The sequence below is a fragment of the Ictidomys tridecemlineatus genome, chromosome 2 (assembly GCF_052094955.1).
Source record: "Ictidomys tridecemlineatus isolate mIctTri1 chromosome 2, mIctTri1.hap1, whole genome shotgun sequence".
Lineage (NCBI taxonomy): Eukaryota > Metazoa > Chordata > Mammalia > Rodentia > Sciuridae > Ictidomys > Ictidomys tridecemlineatus.
In genome coordinates, this window is record NC_135478.1 from 97655381 (window position 1) to 97675707 (window position 20327).

At 45.1% G+C, this 20327-nt stretch overlaps 1 long non-coding RNA gene across 2 annotated transcripts; it reads right to left on the reverse strand.

Annotated features, from left to right (window-relative positions):
• Nucleotides 1-4246: 4246 nt before the first annotated feature.
• Nucleotides 4247-19035, reverse strand: LOC144375275 (uncharacterized). 2 transcript variants are annotated; one of them, XR_013434894.1, is made up of 7 exons: nucleotides 18489-19035; nucleotides 16995-17121; nucleotides 16149-16330; nucleotides 12082-12155; nucleotides 7896-8811; nucleotides 6596-6698; nucleotides 4247-4672 (listed from the first exon to the last, which is right to left on the reverse strand). It is a non-coding gene; the product is annotated as an uncharacterized LOC144375275 (long non-coding RNA). The 2 variants fall into 2 exon arrangements; XR_013434895.1 differs by lacking the exon at nucleotides 6596-6698.
• Between the last annotated feature and the right edge of the window lie 1292 nt (nucleotides 19036-20327).

Genomic DNA, 20327 nt, shown 5'->3' on the forward strand with positions numbered 1-20327 from the left:
TCAGAAAGTGACAGGATTGATCAGCAATGTCTGCTGCAGATTTAGGACAGGTAACATATGGAGCACCTAGTGACTGACCGTTGGGGTCAGCACCGTTGCTGACTCTAATGACAGCGCATTGATCAGTCGATAATGATTAATAATCTCCACTGATGCTAATAAGAGGAACACTAAATCATTTGTTTCACAGAAAATCTCTGTGCTGGTGGAGTGTATGCAAAGCCAGCAAGAAGACTCTCCTCCTGCCAGAACCTTCTCAGCATCCTGAGTCTAATGCACGGTGCTTGAAACCACCACCCACATCACCTGACACCAGGGTGGTCACCATCCACCCACCAAAGAGTGAACTGTGAAGAAGTGAATAATGAATTTCTTATTTTCTCTGTATAAATAACACTAAAGGCGATATTAAAAATGCAACTGTGCATTTATTCATATATGCAAATCATGTTTCCAGAAAATAAATTGGGAAATTAAACTCATCAACTCAACCCCAAGCTAAAAATTACACGATTAATCCTTACTTTGTTTTCCTTTAAAAAAATTCAGACTATCAAAAATTTGAATCTGATAGGCTACTAAGTGAATTGTTTAAGGAAAGCAATATATTTACTTTTACTTTTTTTGCATAATAGATAAGCAATTCTGTTACCTTGTTACAGGTGCTTTTATATAGAGTAATTTATTTCTTTCCATGTGCATGATGTTTTATCATTATTTGAAATGGTCTTTTTGTAACATCACTACCCTAAATTGATGTATAATAAACTGTGTATGTTTAAAGTGTACAATTTGATAAAACTTGAATGTTTATGCCCCAGAAAGCAACACCACAATAAGGATTATGTACACGTCTCTGCCTCCCCCAAGGATTCCTCTTATCTTACTCTAGGCAACTGCACAATGCCTTCTGGTTGCTATGGATTCATTTCCCCCATTCCTTTGTACAAACAGAATCATGTAGTAAGTAGCCATTTGGTTTCCCTCCTGCTCTCTGTGTCCATTCCATATTGCTTCATGCTGTGAGTGTTGCACAGTCCCGTCCTGTCCCCTGAACACTGTGTGTGTGTTCACCTGCAGAGGCACATTGGGGCTGCTGGGTTTTGGCCTCTGGAAATCTGCTATGAGCATCACGTACACCCTGCTGTATGGCTCTACCCACTCCTATCTCTTGGGTAAATATGCTGGTGTGATGGGTGGTTGTAGAACAGGTGTGTCTTTGACTTCTTATGAAACTGGCCAACTGTTCCACAGTGTCATAGGGAAGGCATGATTCCTGCGTTTCCATTAGTGATGGATGCTGGTTAGAGGTGTTCTGCGTTCTGGCCAGTGATTGGCATGGCGAATCTTCCTAACCTGGGTGTTCTCAAAGGAGCAAGGTGGAATCTCATTGTAGTTTTAATTTGACTTTTACCAGAGGGTAGTAATGTTTAGTATCTTTTCATACTTTTATACTAAATATTCTCATTTTGATTAGTTTGTTTAGTTTAATATTATTTGGAAGAAATTTCCTATGTTCTGGACTGAAGATCATTGTCAGATGAATATATAATCCACAAACATTTGCCTCTATCTGCCTTTTGATCAACAATCTTAAATCTTAAGTCAGATATATTATGTTTAAATATATTATGTGTCAACTTGAGACGGTGTAGCAAATGAAACTTTGACTTCTTAAGCATAATACAATTTTCTCCTAGGAGCTTTATAGGACTCTGATGAACTTCAGTTAGTTTCATGTGTGGCTGCTGAACAGAGAGTCAGCGTAGTATGTATTTAGGTGCTGAGTTGTGGCAAATCTTCTCAGCGTCCCTATGGCGTTTTCTGAGATCCCACTTCTGCCTCTGCACCCGAGACACTCCCAGGGCTCTTCTCTTGGCCTTGCAGCCATGATAGGGCTTCACCACTCTCTCCTCTCTCCATGTCCCATTGGTCCCAACTGTCTGACACTCTTTCTTCATATACTTTTCTGTTTCCCAGAAAGGTAAATTCGGATGCTGCTATTTTATATGGTCAGCAACAGAAATTTTTGTTTTTTATTCAAAATCTATTTTAAGATAAATTCTCTATGAAGTTGACAAAATCAATGCAAATTCTAGAAATCAATAGGTGACATGCTATTGAATGATCTCGGTACTCCAAGTTCCTTACCTAAAGTGTGTGCAGAGTTGTTGCTGTCCTATTTACACAGGGTGGTCTTTCCTGCCAATCAATTCATCCTTAATACCAGCACCTGAAAATTAATTAATTCATACTGAAAAAAAGCATCTGGGGTTCAGCTTGAGAATTACATTTCCCAAATTAGTTTCACATCAGCTGCATTCATTCTTTAAGTAAGTGGTTGTCTTGTACAGGATTATAAATATGCACAGTCTCATTTATAGACTCATGTTATAGGCAGCTAAGGTTGCCTGAACATATGCATAAATGTGCAACATTTGCATAGCAATTTAGAAATATTTACTTTCCAAACATTCTCCATTCTATCATCCTGTCTTATGTTTTGATATGGACAGATTCATTGGCAAGGATTTCACAATTTTTAAGACCCCGTAACCAATTTGTAGATATTCTCTTTTTTTAATATAAAATAAGCCAAACATGTTGTTCCAATTGATCCATCTTTCCTCTTTTTCGATGCTTAAGGGAATTTTTTTTTTTAAAAAAGTGTACTAGAGTATCCATTATGGAGAAAAATGAATAAACTAAAAATATGTTGGTGAACATATTCATATTCCAATATGCAGCGCTTTTATTTTTTAAACTTTTTATAATATTGCTTTAAACTAGCTGCTGTATTTAACAGAAAAATGCTAATTCAAGTAAAGTCTTTTGAAGTTTACTTGAAAGAAAAACCTGAAAATATTACTGAGGAGGAGTCACAGCCTTCTCTGGTTTTTCCTGGAGTCATTCCACTTTTTTTCTTTTCTTCTTGATCAGAATAATGCAATATACGGTCTTGTTCTAAATGTCCATAAAAAAAACTGTTCTACGTTAATACTTCTGATATCATTAGCCCCAAGAATTTGAGTGACGTTTTGAGAACACTGCTCTTTACAAATATGTTTGCTTTTTTTGTTTGCTCCAGTAGAAATATAACTGCATTATTACTAAGTTTCTTCCCCAAATTGCTGTGGATAAGCAAAGTGCAAGAAGCAGGAGGGATGAGAAGGATGGATAAAAGGGAGGGGAGGTCGGAAGGACACGAGCTGCATTCACCATCTGATATCAGCTATGTGACAGGCTCTAGTGTGAACTGAATTGCTTCTTATATTAGCTATTTTAATCCTATTTAGTATTCCTGGGAGGATCCTCCTAAGGTTCCCCAAATTCTATGCACAATGGCAAATCCATTCTGACTTATACTTGCCTTCTCTGTTGCCAAAAGTGGGCTTTGCACTTTGACGAGGTGATTGCATTGGCGGGTGTGATGGATATGGTGGATCTTCTTCATGACACTCATTCACGTTTCCTTGTTGATGAGGTGCAGGGCCAGGATTTATTACAAAGCCCTGGCTCTTCCCCAAACACAGGATACGGCCTCTGCAGAGGAGGCTGCCATGTATTTGGCAGTGATCATAACACTCAATAAAAATTAGCTTAAAATAGCATTATCTTGGAATCAACACTAAAGAATGACGCTGCCAAGCCCAGAAGAGCTGGGACAATTATTAAAATAGAAGCCTAAAAGGGCAATGTTCTACTAAGTATCAAGATGTATTATTTTTCTCCAGCAATTATGACTGTGGTATGGGTTCAAAGCCAAGTTGACCACTGGAGTAGTCTGATGGCCTGGATAATGTGACTCTAACTGGATGTGCTGGAGTTGGACATGGAGTAAAAGTGGGAAATGGTAGCAATGTAACAAATAGTTCACTTTCTATAAGTAGAAATCCCTCCAGCTAGATCCCTGCCTCACACCATACAGGGACTGTGATATAAGAACCTCCCTGAGTGTACCTTAAATATTTTCAGACCTTCTATGTCAATCTTGCCTCCATAAAGTGATTTAAACAAAGGAAATCAATTAAGTACATATTAGAAGCTTTGTGAACACCTTTGCACAATCACATATGAAATAAATGCTGGATATTTGTCGAAAAATTAATTAGACTGGCTTCATAGCTTGTTCTGTGTAGAAAGGAGACCTTTTTCTTAGGAACTTTTAAGTTGTCTAATGTGAGGTCTCAGTTATTTAAGTAGTGAAGACTTTCATTTAGAAAAGAAACAAAATTCAAAAAGGCTCTTGAAGAGATGGATGCTTTAATTCAATGTAATGAAGGAATATGTCAGGGACACGGGACTGGACCATCATCTAGGCTGCTAAACAACATGGAGAAGAGACTAAGCCAAGGCAGCTGGAAGGATGTGGATAGCACATCAGAGTCTCAGATGGAAATTGACACCAGAAACCGTGTCAAGGAGGAAGCCATGGTAGCTGCTTGCTAATATCTCCAAGCTCATGAGCAGAAGGATGTGGGACACAATTAGCTGCACACCAGAGGTTTCCAAGAAAACTGTCCTCAGGGGAAAGGGGCCCTTGAAGACCAGCACAGCAGGTGATGGGGGTAGTGTGGAGAGGAACACAAGGGCAAGTTTCCTGAGGGAGCCCAAGCCAGAGTGAAGAATCAGTCATCTCAGAATCTGCAAATTCAGCCAGGTCCTATTTCATCTGTAAAACAGCAAAAAGGGGTTAAATCCTATCTGTAAACCAAATCTGACATTAAATGCTGTTCCTTCTGACAAAAGCTGATTTATCTCATGGAGGCATCAATGTTAGTAAAACTCTGTTGATATCAAATAGATTAAATGTAGGGGCACATGTATAAGGATGTCAATCGTTTACAAGAATATCTCTGATTAAATTTAATGTATTTCCCCAAAATTAAACAAAAGATAAACAAACAAAAAAGTCATATCACCTCAATAATCAGAAATGTTGTCTATTTCCAGGGAACAAGCCACCCACTGTCTTAGAAATCCACACCAGGCCCTGTGCTTGGAAGGCAGTTCTGCCCACCATTCTACCACCAGCCTGCATCTCCTGGAGAGGCCAGGACCCATCCCAGACTCAGAAAAGAGGCAGGTGGTGTCATGCACAGACCCTACCAAGCCCCTGGAGTCAGGAGCTCCCTGCAACCCAGGGCTTCAGGACACCACCCACAAGAGGGGTCCCAGGTGCCTGACATCAGTATCCTTCACCATCCTGTCCACATGCCCAGGTACCAGGAACCACACTTGGGCCTCTTTCAATCTCAGCATGTCCCTCCCTAGCCTGGAAAGTCTCTCATCCACCCAAGTAATTGCTATTCTGACAAAGAAATGTCTAAGCTTCAGGGCCAGTTGACTTCCTTTCAATTCTTTGACTTTTGTCTCCCCTCTGCAGCCCCACTCTATTCCTGTAGTTCTCTAGCAACCTCCTTAATGGACACATTGACTGGCTCCAAGGGTGTCCGCCTCTGGCTTCTCCAGTCCTGCCTCTGGGCCCATGAAGCCCAGGGAGGCTTAGAGCCGATGATGAAGATGCACCCAAGAGACACAGCGGCAAAGAGGCAAGCTCCCTGTCGGTGTCTGTTACCCACGGGGCAGATGGAGATAGGTGTAGAGACAGAGGATGATAGAGAAGAGGTAGGGAGGAAAGAAGAGGGAGGAGAGGGAACAGCAGAGGGGGTCTGGAGGAAATGCTTGGGCAGAAGCCACCATGGAGGACCCCACGCTCTGTAGGTGGGGTTGCCAAGGGCAGTCTCAGTCTCAGCAGGCTGGGGCGGGGCTCTTAGTGCTTCCTTCTCGGCTTTCCTCAAGTGGTCACCCATGGCTGAGCCAAGACGCATTGTCACTCCTTCCCCTGAGCATGAGAGGCGCCCCACAGTATTCAGGCTTCTGCATGTGACCTGCTTTGCTGAGTAAGGGGTCAGTAGCTCTGAGGTTTAGGTGACTTCTGGGTTTCACCTGTGCATGAGCACCACAGTGCCTTTGGATGTCACTGACTTTTAAAATGGAGCCAGTCAAGTGACAGGATTCCATTCCCAGCCTCCTGTCTGGATGTCACCTCATTGTCCTCAGCACCGACTGCAGAACCTCCAGGGTGTGCTTGTACTCTGAGCCTCTCTGTCCTGCCCTCGCCTGCCTTTCAGCACCTGCTTTGTTCCCGTTCCATAGAAGCCTCTGCTGCCCAGTGCATTAGGTGGAGACCAGACCAAGACCCCCCAGTTGGCCTTGGCTGGGTGCAAGCCTTCCAGGGACCTGAAATACCACACGGCTCCCAGTGCAGGCCCCACTGGATCAGCGTGAGAAGGCAGACTGTGAGGACATCTCCATCCAGGGCTTCTGAGAGGACGATTCTGGGGGACCTCAGGGCCTGTGGATATCCTCCTTCAAGTTGTTTTTTCTGTCCTTGTTGAATTACGAAGGCAAAATGGGATCCAGAGCCAAATTGCTCAGAACAGTAAAGAGAAATGGTGACCTCGTACCACTCTTCCTCCCACAGACGGCTTTACTTCCTCCTAAGTGGTTGTTATATTTGTAAAATATTGACTTCCAGAACTGCCCAATCGTTACCCAGACCAGAGCACTCCTGTTTCTTGCTGGAACTTACTGTGTCAGACAGAAAATTCCAAATGAGCCTATCTTCAGCGGAGTCTCATCTCGGGAGGAATCAGTGAAACTGCTGGACCTCACTGTGGCCTAAACCAGCTTCTCTATAAGAAACACGAAAGTAATATTCTCTTTCTAGTTCTGTGTTGGTTATGCCACCAAAACGATATGTTATTTACTTTTCTAGTTTTCACAATTCCCAGATAGCAATGCCTTGAACCATTTCTGTTATTAAATAGATCAAAGATGCAGTGCCTAATTTAAAAACTGTCACTCACATGAATTTTAATTATGTGTAAGTTGAAACAAAATGGAAAACTGATTTTTTCCTCCCAAGACAATAATTCTTGACATTAGCAAAATCTCTCCAGTGTTGAAATACTCCAAAAGTCCCAAGTCAGAAGGCTCTTTTAGGATGCTTGTCTCAATGTGGCCCCAGGATCCTGCTCCTTAGAGAATGGTGTCTTGCTGCCAGCTGCCCACCCCACCTGTGACATGCTCACCCCCTGATTTTCTTCCCTCCAAGTCCCGCTATTCTGCCTGCTGAGGGCACACGGGCTACGCATGCCCACTTTCAGCTCTTCCCCTCCTCAATCACAGGAGCCCCATTTCCCAGGGTCTTTGCCTCTGGGTAGAGCCCAGGTCAGCCTGACAGGAGATGGAAGGACAGAGGGGAGGAACCCAGGGTTTTCTCTCTTCCCCTCTCTGCCACGGGCACTGCCTCTGCTGGTGGCCCAGTCTCCTTTGTGGCTCCGTCTCCCACTGGATTGGTTCAGGATTTCATTCCAAGTTCCAGGTTCTCAGCTCTCACATCATCACCCCTCTCACCTCAAGCAGGGTGAAGGCAGCATGTGTGGGTTGCCTGACTCTGGGTGGCTCTTCATGTCTTCCGTCTGCTCTGGATCAAGTGCCCTGAATTCAACCCCCTCTTTTAGAAATACCTGTGCTTTCCTCTTTCTTACTAATGCATGATAAGACAAATTCACCACTACGACACTGTATTGAACACCTGTTTTTTGCCAACAATGAGAACATCCCTTTGTTCCAAGACAAGACAACTGTCACCGAGGGCAGTGTGTCCTGGACTGACCACACACCACATAGTTCTACCTGTCTTTATCTCTCCCTGTGGGCTGGCACCAACCATGTCAGCCCATCTGTGAGGACCCTGTTGCTTCCTGGCTCTCATGCAAAGCAGGCAGTTCCAGACACAGCACCAGCCCTGTGGGCATCTTCAGGAGTGGCTCTAGCCCCAGGCTTTGTGCACCCACCACCTCCATGAAAAAACTTCAGAATCTTACCTTTAGGTTGGTTCAGGCAAGCTGCATCCTGCCCTTTCCTGCTTGGGGGAGAGGCAGCCTCAGCCTGCTTCCATGTCTCTAAGGCTGCCCCACACCACCCCACTTCCTGGGCTCTGGGACTTCCTGTCCTTTGTGTTCACTTGTTTCTCAGCATTCAGTGGCAGCCTAGCAATCCACGTTGGACTATGGGATTATTTCCTATCACTGGTTCATGGAGCCTGTGAACATCTCTTGGTATCATCCAGGACAAAACATAAAGGAGAGCTAACCATGCCAGGGGGCTGATGGTGACAACCACGAGAACCTGCCCGTTGGACCCCACAGGGCGTGTGATGTTGGGCATTGGCTGCTCTGTCTTCAAAGCTGTCACAAAGTCTTTGACTTTTTCAAATAGCATCATTGAGAGGCAATTCACACGCCGCAGCCCTCGTATTCAGTGTGCACGGGTCATGGGTCTTCTCTCTGTCTGCAGAGCTGGCAGCCCACACCTCCATCAAGCCTTGAACATTTCATCTTCTTCCAAAGAAGCCCAGCGAGCTTCAGTGCTGTCCTCTGCTCCCCGAAGGCCACAGTCCCAGGAATCCCTTTACCTGCTTCATTCACCCAGAGACTTGCTTATTCTAGGTGTTTCCTAAAAACGGGATCCTGCAGCCTGGGTCTGTGTGCTGTCCTGCCACACTGGGCGCTCCCTGATGGAGACTGTCCTGTGCCTCTGCATTGGCATTTCATGGCCTCCCGACGTACATCCACATCCCATTCCTCTTTCTTCCACAGACACTGAACTAAAGACTTCTCTCCTGTCCCTCCCCTGGCTCTCCATCTGTATCTCCAGAGGCATCTCCCCTAGAACATCTCTTGCAGTTCTTTCCTCATCTTGGTTCTTGCTCTTGGAAACCCAGACAACACCAGTGCCAATCTGAGGAAGAAAATATTAAATATGGTTGAAGCCATGGCACCCACCCCAAACTCCCCAAATCCCCTCTCCACTTAGAGCTGCCACTTCTCTAAATCTGGTTAGTCATTATCAGTGGCTCCTTACTTTGGAGCTTTGGGTGATCTGCAGCATGAAAACGTAAGTGTGCCATTGACAACTCAAAGAGGGAGACCCCCAAGAGGCTCAGCTGCATCTAGACTCAGACAAACCAGCCCTAACAGTATCATTGAAAGAAACCTTAATTGATTCCATTATATTTTACATAACTTAGCTCAGTAAATCCCCTGACACCAGCAGTACTGATATTAAACAGACTTCACATGTAACTGATCAATATTGAATTCCTTAAACATCTATTCTAACCTTAGAAACAAACTTCATAACTACTTTTATAGAGCCCTCTTGCAAATAACCCATCCTTTGTAATCACCATTGATTTCAAGTGTGACAAGGAATTTAATTTTATCAAAAGATGACATTTGCCAAATGCACAAAAAAATGAATTTTCCTCTGATTACGGGTTTTGATGATACTGAGTTTATTCTCTGTTCTCCAGTGGCAGAACGCTGCCATCAATACTTTAATCAGATCAAAGAATTGGAGATATTAAAAAGGAGAGGACAGGTTCCAAGAAACAGCTAGGATATGGACTGGATCCACAGAGAGCTACAAGTTGAATTTACATGGATTGTTTCAACAAAGAAATATTAATTTTATGTCTTTGGCTGTAGTCTCATGTAATAACATTTCGGTAAATGTTTTAACTTCAGTTTCAATCCAGGAAAGTGAAGTTGACATTCTGGGCATTTGGTGTTTCATACTCTAAGCATTTTTTGGTGCATATTTGGAGTTAATGGGCCATGGTGACTTTGGGCCTGTCCTTCCAGCTGGGGATGGCCTTGCTCAGGCTGTTTTCCTGGCCTGGAATAACAGGGCCGCTTTCAGCCCTGGCTGAGGTTATAATCTTATCTGCTAGGGGGCACTGACCTTCTTTGAATTGATAAGTAAACATCCAAAATATTGGAGTCTTCTACCAGCGCAAAAGTTGGAAAACATTTGAAAAGAAAGCCAATATTCCCCTTTAGAAAACAATGCGGGCTGCTAGGATATTTTCTTCAGAGAAACATCATTTTCCAGTAATTGAGAGACAGAAAATGCTTTATTTGGCAATATCTGAACCAAACAATGAAAGTTTTAAAATGCTTTTTCATGTTGGGATGCTATCAGATACTTTACTGCACTATTCACACCTAGGAAAGACGAGCCTTTTTAAACACACAAAGGCACCACCAGATTTTAACAGCTAAATCTCACCAGAGTTTAACAGGAATCTCTCCCCGCTGTGTCCTGAATGCCAGCCTCAATTGGCTTCCCTGCTCAGAAACTCACTTGGAACCAGCAGCACTAGCATGACAGAGGTGCCATCTCTTTTTTTTTTTTTTTTTTTTTTTGATTTAGGAAATGTTCTATTTTCTGCAAGAGTTTGTGTTTTTTTTTTTTTTTTAAAAAGATATTATTCCTGCATATTCTATTGAAACCATCTGGGTTTTGGGCTTTTCTTTTCTTTTTTTTTTTTATTGTTGGTCGTTCAAAACATTACATAGTTCTTAATACATCATATTTCACAGTTTGATTCAAGTGGGTTATGAACTCCCAACTTTACCTCATATACAGATTGCTGTATCACATCAGTTACCCTTCCATTGATTGACATATTGCCTTTCTAGTGTCTGATGTATTCTGCTGTCAGTTCTATTCTCTACTATACCCCTCCCCTCCCCTCCCCTCCCCTTTTCTCTCTCTACCCCTTCTACTGTGAATCATTTTTTCCATTTATATTATCTTGTCTTACCCCTCCTTTCCTCTTATATATCATTTTGTATAACCCTGAGGTGCCATCTCTTTAACATGGAGCCCACCATATGTGTTGGTTTCTAACTGCAGGGACAAGGGTTCCTGCAAACATAGGTGTCTTTGCCAAGGGCTGGATCTCTGGGAGCTGCATCCAGGAACAGGTACTCTGCAGGCATTTCTGTCCCCAACAGACACAGGGACTGAGCAGCTCCCACTTGAGCTTTCCTGGCAGTGGTCACCCAGGAGACACCTGCTGCCCATACCCCAGCCTCATCCTGTGCCCTTTCATTTGTGGATTGTGGACAGCCACCTCCTCACTATACCCTCACCTGAGGGGAACAAGCTCTGATTACTTTCCCTTCTTCTTATTCTAATCCCAACCTGAAGGCTCTACCCCATGACCTCATCTAAACCTGTGACCTCCCAAAGACCCAGTCTCCTTGTGAAGTCAGGAGGATATAAACACGCAGTCCCTGATGGCACCCTGTCAACATTGGCTGCACGTGTATACCACTGTGTGTGAGATAATTACCTTAATCGAAATATGTAAAAATGCTTATGCATTTTATGATCTAAATTTAGAGTGAAGAATCAGTTTGGCCTAAGTCAAGATAGGAAGAAAATGATCTTGCTCGGCCCTGGTGATCCTTCAATATACAGTGCTTCAGGCCAAAACGCTGCTGAGCAAATCTCTGTCCATGCAGGAATTACAGTTCTCTAGGGGTACGGAACTTTGGTGGTGTTGCTTAAATACCTAGAATGTTCTTGGGAGTGGGATCATGCGACAGGAAGTTGAAATGGCATCTGCCTCAGCATGAGCTATTCCCAAGAGTCAAGTACTGCTAGACCACATGCACAGGCCATTCCAATGGTGAGCTGTGAGACCAGGGCTTAGTGACATGGCCCTGGGACCAAACACTCCAGCCCACGGGCGGCCTTTGTAATAAGGTTTTATTGGAACTCAGCCATTTTTTATGTGTTGTCTGTGGCTGTTTAATTCACATCAGCAGAGCAGAGCCAGGGTGGCAGATCCCATATGGCTGGGAGGCCTAAGATATTTACAATATGGCCCTTCACAGAAAAGTTTGCCAACCCTGCCCTGGACCTTCCCTCTCAGGCACCCCAACAGAGCATGAAAAATGTTCTCACAAGAGGGGGCAGCATGCCGAGAAGCAGGCCCAGGCTGCAGAGCATAGTGGGAAGCCTGGTTGGGGTATCTGAGGAGACCACGCAACTCCATGGAGGGAAGGAACTTCCACCGTCCCACAGGGCAAATTGTGCAGGAGCCCAGCCTTGGGAAACTCTGCCTTCTTCCCTGACCCCTCCTCCTGGTGAAGAGGAAAACAGAAGCAAAGAAGGTGAAGTGGAGAGCTTTCAGGAGGTGGCTCTCTCCCTTACCTGGACTTCTACACAGAAACAGGCGGGGACAAGGGCAAGAAGACCGGAGACTGACCAGCAGGCTTCTTCTTATTCTGCATTAGATAGAGAAAATAAGAAATTTTCATTTAACAACAACAGTAACAAGAAAGGAACAGCTAGGCCACAGGACCCCAAAAAGTCAGGATAGACTTCATATCCAAGGTGAAGGAGCCTGCATGGAGGGCAGTGACCACAGACAGTTGTCCCCTTCAGGCTGAGTGTCTCTGTAGGATTGTACTCTCAGATACCTAAGGGTTTCCAGGTGATTTCAGGCACCCCTGGAAACCAATCATGGAACTAGAGGACAAATCCTGAGGGGGCCTTCCACGCCCGCTCAGCTACAGCAGATCTCTCAGTTCTCAAAGGAACCTTTTGTGTTCTGAGATTCCTAAAAAGAAAATGCATCTTATTAGTCTGCTGTATTTTTGGAAGCTGCAGAGAATCTAGCACATGACCAAAGGGAAAATGGTGGTGTTGCCTAGGTCCCCCCAACTCAACCTCACTACCTGGTACTTGGCAAGGCCAGCAACCGAGACCCAGAGCCAGGAAGATGAGTAGGACTGTGAGCTCAGCTCCAAAGAAGAGCCTGGCTCTGTGGGGAGGTGGTGAAGAGAGGTGTGGGGTACTCAAGGTAGACACCCTGAGCCAGGAACGACAAGTGCAACCAGGTTTTCAAAGGAATGACATATGCTGTCCTCTTCACCCCCAAGTCTTTATTCCAGCACAATCTTAAATTATTTGATACATCTACATCATGAATAGTTAACCCAAAATCTGTCTACTACATGGGGGGAAATTAATTTGGTGGGCAGCATAAGATGAATCAGAGCACTAAATAACAAATGCTAAAGGAGCAGCCAGGGATGATCATAAATACCCAAGTTCCAGGGAATGGGAACGCATAATAAAGAGAAAGGAAGGAACACGATTAAGTTAGATTCTGGAGGATGATCGAGAGTCAGGGAATGCTTACACACGACAGTGCAGGAGGAGAGGGTGAAACCCTTGGAGAACGACCAAGAGCTTAGAACAGCCTGTTTAACTGGCAGTGGGGACAGATGAGGTGAGAATGTGTGTGTGTGTGTGTGTGTGTGTGTGTGTGCGCGCGTGCACACACACACATTTGAGCAATTAGAACACACTTAGCAAATGGGAATTCTGTTTGTTAATCAGACAGGAAACTGATAGAGTGAGAGAGTCCCAGTACAAGGTGATACAGAGTGACAGCTGGCAGCCTCTGCCTTCATTAAATAACTAAGCCTTTTGCAGATGAGCTTCCCCAGCTCCTGCTCTCAGCTCAAGAAGTACCAGTGGGCTTAAGTCTAAGTCTCTCCCTGTGTCTCCAGCATCTGGTTCACAGCAGAGGGTCTTTATGCTAAACTATATTTCTCAAAGAGGGAAAAACGAAGGCTGACCCCCGGTTTCAGTTTTTAAAATTAAGCTTAACTTCACCACTTTTTAACAAGAGCAGCCCATGCCTTTGCTCCCGAGAGGAACTGCCCTAATCTGACGGGATCCCACATGTATGCATGAGGAATGAAAATGGTTTGCAAATCAATCCTATTGGCAGAAGAGCTGTTTTCTTCCTTTGAATTAACAGGATGATGTGGGTATTTTTGTTTTCATAATGTTAAACTTTGCTGATATTAAGTAACGAATTAGCAAAGAGAGGCCAGTTTCCTTTGACTTGAACTACACTGTGGCACCTCAGCTGACAGGTGTCTTGTCATGCACACAGCCCTCGTCCCAGAGGAAAGTCTGCATGGAGCTTCCAGGAGAGTCTCAGTAGCCAAAGTCATTCCATAAAAAAGCACAAGAAACCAATGGTAACATCCGTTCTCCTCTTTTCCCCCTAAATAAGAATCACAATTCCCCTCTCTGAAAGTGTCCGAGGATTCCTGACTTGTCCAGTATTGCAGGTCTTGTCTCCTGACGCCCCTCCCATCTCCCATGCCTCGGGCTCTATGGAGTGTGCTCACAAATCTGCATAATCATCTCTTCTATTCTCGATGTTTCTCTCAGTTCTTAGAGATTTCAATCCACAGTGCAGGAGCTGCCGAGGGAAGGTAATTTAAACAACATCCTCTCATAACTGTCATCTGTCACCTTTCATCTTAAAGAAAAATAAATCAAACACGAAGCTTATGCATAACCCAAATGACAACCTAACTTCATATTTAAGATATTTAATAAATATTAGCTTCAGAAACTAGGATCTTCAAGGAGGTAATATAAAAAAATCCTGGTATTCCCGAAAAGCATATTTCCAAATATTTCAGGTAAATATCTTATAGGATGTGAATAAAGGGGCACACTATGGGGAGACATGTCACAGAAACTTTTGCTAGTAGGACTCCTTTCAAATAGAAATGAAGATGAGCCCTGTGCGTTTGCAGAGGTGCAGAGCTTTGCGATAGACTCGAGGTCTTTTGAGCATCCCCAGTGTAACTCCAACAATCCTTCTGAAGGTGACCAAATTAAATCAAAGAAAATAATCATCACAATTACATTAGATAAAAATAATTTGAAGACGAGCTTTGCCTTCAGCGGCACATGCTGCTCTTGGATTTTATCGCAGTCATTGGTCAGGGACTCCCTGGGTGTAATTTTCTGTAGGACAATTACTCATACGAGAGAGTCATTCTCTAATAAATTGGAAGGAGTAGGTGAAACGACCTGTCAACCGTCTTCTCATTGGTGCAGCCACACTTTTTATTTTTTTGGAATAATGATGCCAAGTTCAGAAGGAGGGAAGACTCTAGTACCTGACCACAGGTACACCACAGGCAGCCACACCTGCCTGTCAGCGATCACAGAAGTGGCACGTGGCTCTGCAGGCGGGGATAGGAAAATGAACCTGAGAAGCCACAGAGGAGGCTGCAGCCTCTCAACTCATTCCAAACCAACAGGGTGACCAAGAAGGTGGGGCAAACCCTGTGAGAGGGCATCGGACACCTGCCGGGTTTCTAAGCCTGTGGCCACATGCAACCCCAACCCATGTGCCTGACAAGATATCCCCAGTGGTAATCAGCAAAGACCTTTCTAGAAGTTGAAGAACATGGACAGGGCCTCCTGGGCAAAGACAGGTAGGCAGCCTCCAGTGGCCCTGCCCAGAAGGGGTGATCACCCCACGTCACTGCACTCACATGCTCTAGGTGAAGGGGGACTCTGGGCTCCAGGAACCACTCCCTCCTCTTTGGCTTTCCCTGCAGTGACTTTGGGCATTCCTGAACCAAATCCTGCCCAGGACCTCCCATAGCCCGGCTGTGCCCAGCTCAGGGTGGCACCACAAATGAGCCCCCTCCCCCGCAACTCAGGGGCTGCATCTTTCCCAGGTACCAGCTGCACAAGGAGAGAAGATAAGAGGCACAGGACCTTCCAGAGGAGCAGGCTGGGAACAGGCAGGTGTGTTTAGCATATGGGGGCAGGAGGCCCAGGGACACCATCCAACAAAATGCTCTTAAAGCCTTCTGTGTAGGGCCAGGTGCAGTGGCACAGGCCTGTAATCCCAGCAGCTTGGGGGGCTAAGGCAGGAGGATCGAGAGTTCAAAGCCAGCCTCAGCAACAGTGAGGTGCTAAGCACCTCAATGAGACCCCACCTCTAAATAAATACAAAATAGGGCTAGGGATGTGGCTCAGTGGCTGAGTGCCCCTGAGTTCAATCCCTGGTAACCCCTCCTCCCTGCAAAAAGTTTCTCAGTAGGAAGTCACATGCAGAGGAGTAGCTCCCAGACCAGCGCTGCTCATATACATAAAGTGTGCATGAATGGATTGACCAAGGTGCCCCATGATGTTTTACACACACATACACACACACACACACACACACACACACACAGATACATGGATACACATGGACACTAATGGACACATATCCACTAAACTCTGCTTCAGATACAGAAACTACAAACTCAGAGCTTGACTTGGAAAGATCCTACACAAAAGGGCTCAAATTGGGTTGCTTAAAGACACTCCAACACACTTCAAGACATGGAGGAGAATGGCTCATTCAGGTGAGGAAGAAGCTGTGCATTTTCTAACAGGACCTGGCAGCTGTCTTGCTTCCTGAGTGCATAGCATTCCACAGATGGGTGAGGTGTGCGGCTCTGTTTTGCTTTCCTTTCTTCTCCCACTCAACATGGCCAGTGACTCTGCTGTGCAAGATGTGCCTGCAGCTGGGCTCCCAGGAGATGAATGCCTGGCTGCAGACTGTGGTTGAAGAAACAGCCTGGGAGAAAGAACATTGGAAATGAACAACAGTCCCTTAAGTAAGGTGGAAGAGAATCAGCTCCACACTAAGGCCCACACACAAACTCGAAGCCAGCAGTGGAGAATGCAGAGGTGTGGGCCCCCGGAGCCTGCCTGCCCACAGACCCTCCAACCCTGGGAAGGATTCTCCCACTGAGATGCCCAAGACTCAGTGTCCTCTGGCATCTCAAAGCACGTTTATAAATGGAAAGCCTTTCCAGAAGTGGAAGAATTTGTTTCTAAAACCAGATTCCCAGTGGAAGAGAAAGAACCGTGTTGAAAGCCCAGAAGAGAAAGAAGCCATTCAGCCCAAGTTCCAAGACAGAGCTGCGTTTATTACACTAAAACTTCAGGGGAAACCTTCACAGTCAGCCTGAGTTACCTACTAAAATCCAGAGGCAGATAGCACTTCTGGAGTTACCAGGCACAGGCGGTCACCATGTGAAGGGACAGCACCCTCTGCACTTTAAAAAATGTCCTTTAGTTTTGGGCCCCAATTCTTGCTGCTTCTACAATCTAGCAAGGTGAATGTGTCTGGAGACATTCCTTCTGATGTTCTTGGAAGTCCACTTGAACCATGAAAAGCTCAAGCAGCAGACGGCTGGTCTACCTTACCCATCCCTGTATGAGGGGCGGACAGACACCTGGACATGGGTTGCTGGTGGATCCTGCCTCCCAGGATGATGTTTCTTATGCTTGATCCAGGTCAAGATGGGTGGGAACTGTTCCTTTTATTCATCTGCTATCTTCTTAACTCCACGGCAGCAATTACTGTAAAATTGAGATTAAGCTTTGACTTTCTGCTAAAATATGAAAGATAATTCTTAGCAAAATAAAGTTAAGGTTATGGCATTAGACAAAGGGTAAAGTTGATGGCGTGAAGCAATAACTGACTTGGAAGAGGGAACACTGAACAGTGTCTTAAATCAGGTGACTGTGATTCACAAAGGCGAATTATCTACATTTACCCCTAAGTTCTCCTTGCTGAGGTTGGCTTTCTTTATCTCTCCTCCCAACCTTTCTATAAAAGACACCAACAACTGCAAAGTGTATTTTTCAAAATGCAGTAAAGAAAGAGATATGTCCTATCATATTGTTCTAGATATTTTGTCAATAAAAAGAATATTACCACTTATGTGAGATTCATTTAACACTGAGCCTTCAAATTATACCAGAAATCTACTGTCTTGCAGGGGATGAATCATTTTACATGAACTAAATGACAGCTAATAGGATGATAATAATAAATAGGAGGAGAAACAGTAAGACCCAGATAAAAGGCAACAGGAATCACAGAACACAGTCATCATTTGAAATGTCAAGGTAAAACGATTATGTTGTCAGAGAAGCTATGTCTCTAGTACTATCATTTCTCCCCCGCTGAGTAGATTCTGTACAGAAGAGGCAAATCTTACTTATTTTTCAGTCGGGGTCATTAATCTTCACAAGATGTTAGCAAGTTAGGACCCCAGGATTAATTGCATTAGCTTGGCCCAGGATCCCACACTATCAGAGGGAATTCAGAAGGGGACACTTATGTCATAAACATGCTCTGACCTTTGCCCCTGAGACAGGGAACAAATTTTGAAGGTGCCTTTGTTTAGGTGAATTCCATTTTCAAATTGAAAGGTAAAGAGAGCAGCACCTGCTGCAGCCTGGGCTGGGAACAAAGCCACAGGTCTTAATTTCTTGCTTGTTCTTTTAATTTATTTTTCATCAAAAAAACAACAACAAAAAACTTTCATTCAAGCTGTGCCCAGATAAGGAAATAAAGGTAGCTTTGCCATCCTGAATAGACACTGTTGACTCTTTGCCTCTTCCTGTCACTGAGCGAAGGCACCCACTGCGAGAGAATCACCCAGGCCCATCCCAGAGCCTGTCAGAGAAGGCAGGGAGTGAAGGGACTCCCCTGCACTAATCGGAAGCTGCCTGTGTGAGTTTAGTTACTCAGATCTTCCCCTGAATTTGAGAGATCCCTGCTTGGTAAAGAGGACAGGCTATGTGACACAAAGGATTGCTTCCCTTGTTCCCCAGACGTCACACACAAAGTGGTAAAGTGGCTTATTTTTAAGAGGTCACCAAACCAGGACAAAGAGATGGTAGAGGAGAAACAGGAACAGCACCTCGGAGTCACTTACCTGTGTGTCCAGGATGCCACACGGCCCACCGTGACCTGCACAACACCCTTACTGCTTGAAAGCTGGTGGCACCAGGTGGGCGACAGGCAGGTTATTTGAGGTGTCTTACTCCCAGGAAGGAGGCCCAGGCAGGATTCACAGCAGCCGCTGCCTCTCTCCCACTCTAGGTAAAGCCAAGCATGACAGGTTGGTGTCAGACACTGTGTCCCCAACCTGGTGGTTCTCAAAAGTGCCTTCGCAGCTGATGATCTCCAGTTACAATATTGAGGGCCTTTCTCTGACTTGGTGGTTCCCACACTAAGTTCCCAGGGACCACAAGGATTACCAGGAAGCTTGTTAGATACAACAACTCCAAGGAGGCCTTTCCCTGGGGTCAGGCGGGGCTCCACAGGTGGGAACTGCACACCAGCACCTGTGAACTTCCAATCCAGGTGGCCACTCAGTCTGGAGGAGGAGGAGGGCTTCACCCTGCTGGGCACAATCAGGAACAGACTGAAATGAGAGCTGGTAGGAAGGCGCCCTCAGAGGAACCCTGGAAAGGTGGAGGGAGTCCTGTGTCCAGTGTCCACTGCACCTTCTGGAAACTGCCTGCTACCTGGCCTCCCAAGCAGCTTCGGGGCCTTTTAGTGATAATAATCACAAGTAAATTACAGCCAGGAGCCTATTAGGTACGAAAAAGTGCCTTTTCAAAATAATGGAAATGGAGTGCAAATTTTCCAGCCCAGTGAGGGAGACGGCTTTTCTCTCTCTCTCTCTCTCTCTCTCTCTCTCTCTCTCTCTCTCTCTCTCTCTCTCTCTTCTTTTTTTAAAGCCAACTTTGAAGAAGTTAGAAAAGCTGAAAAATAAGAACCCAAAGTTAACGCAAGCACTTTGGCAGCAAGAATCCTAAGGAGGAAGCTGTATTTTGCAGGGCACCAAGCAGGTGGTCCTGGGAAAGCCCCCTGGGGGAGCACCCAGGCCTCAGCTGAGTGTCTTTATGCCAATTGAAGCTGCTGGTGCAAGCTGCTCCCGTTCTGCACTTGCAGGGGGTTACCAGCAGTACATTCAAAGCCCAGTTCAGGCACAATATTTAAAGAGTGGCAGCAAGAGAACCACTGAGACTAGCAGAGGGAGCAGGTGGCATCCCTCTCCTTCCCTCCTGCCCTCCTCCACCCACAGGATAACCCATGGAAGGGCCTCAGGGTGCCTTCCAGGTGACAGAGTCTTGGGTGGGCTCCAAGGAATGGAGTGTTTCAGGTCTGGGTTTATAGACTGCACAGCAAAACCAGCAACTGGGAAGTGAGAATCTGAAAGCCAAAAGGACCATTTGAACATAAGCCTCAGAAAATGTGGAAGGAGGTGGCATCCACCTCAGGGGAGGGGACTGGACCCACCTGGCCCAGGCCCCTGCGCCAGGAGCTCCATGCTCAGTCAGGTTGCAGGCACTGGACACGGGACACAGTGCAGGGCAAAGGACCGCACACCAAGCTGAAGGGACCTGCTCCTCAATACAGGACTGTGGGGACTTCTCAGCTTTGTGAGTTTGTCACTGTGAAAGATTCACAATCTTATCATGATCAGGTCACGTTTAGTTACATATTTAATAAACTACCACCATTTAAAGGATTGATTTGCACCAGATCAGGACAGTCTTTAAGAACTGAGAACTATGGAGTTAGATCTTTTAAAGTTCATTCGTACTGATTAGTTTCCTTTCCTCTTGTCTTTATTTGGTTGGTATTTTATAATCCTGGGGTACATGAACTGATATAGGTGGTGACAGTAATTGCTGAAAATCTGAAGGATTATTGGCTTTGAACTGAATGACTGATAAGCTGTAATTAGTTTGAGGACACTTTT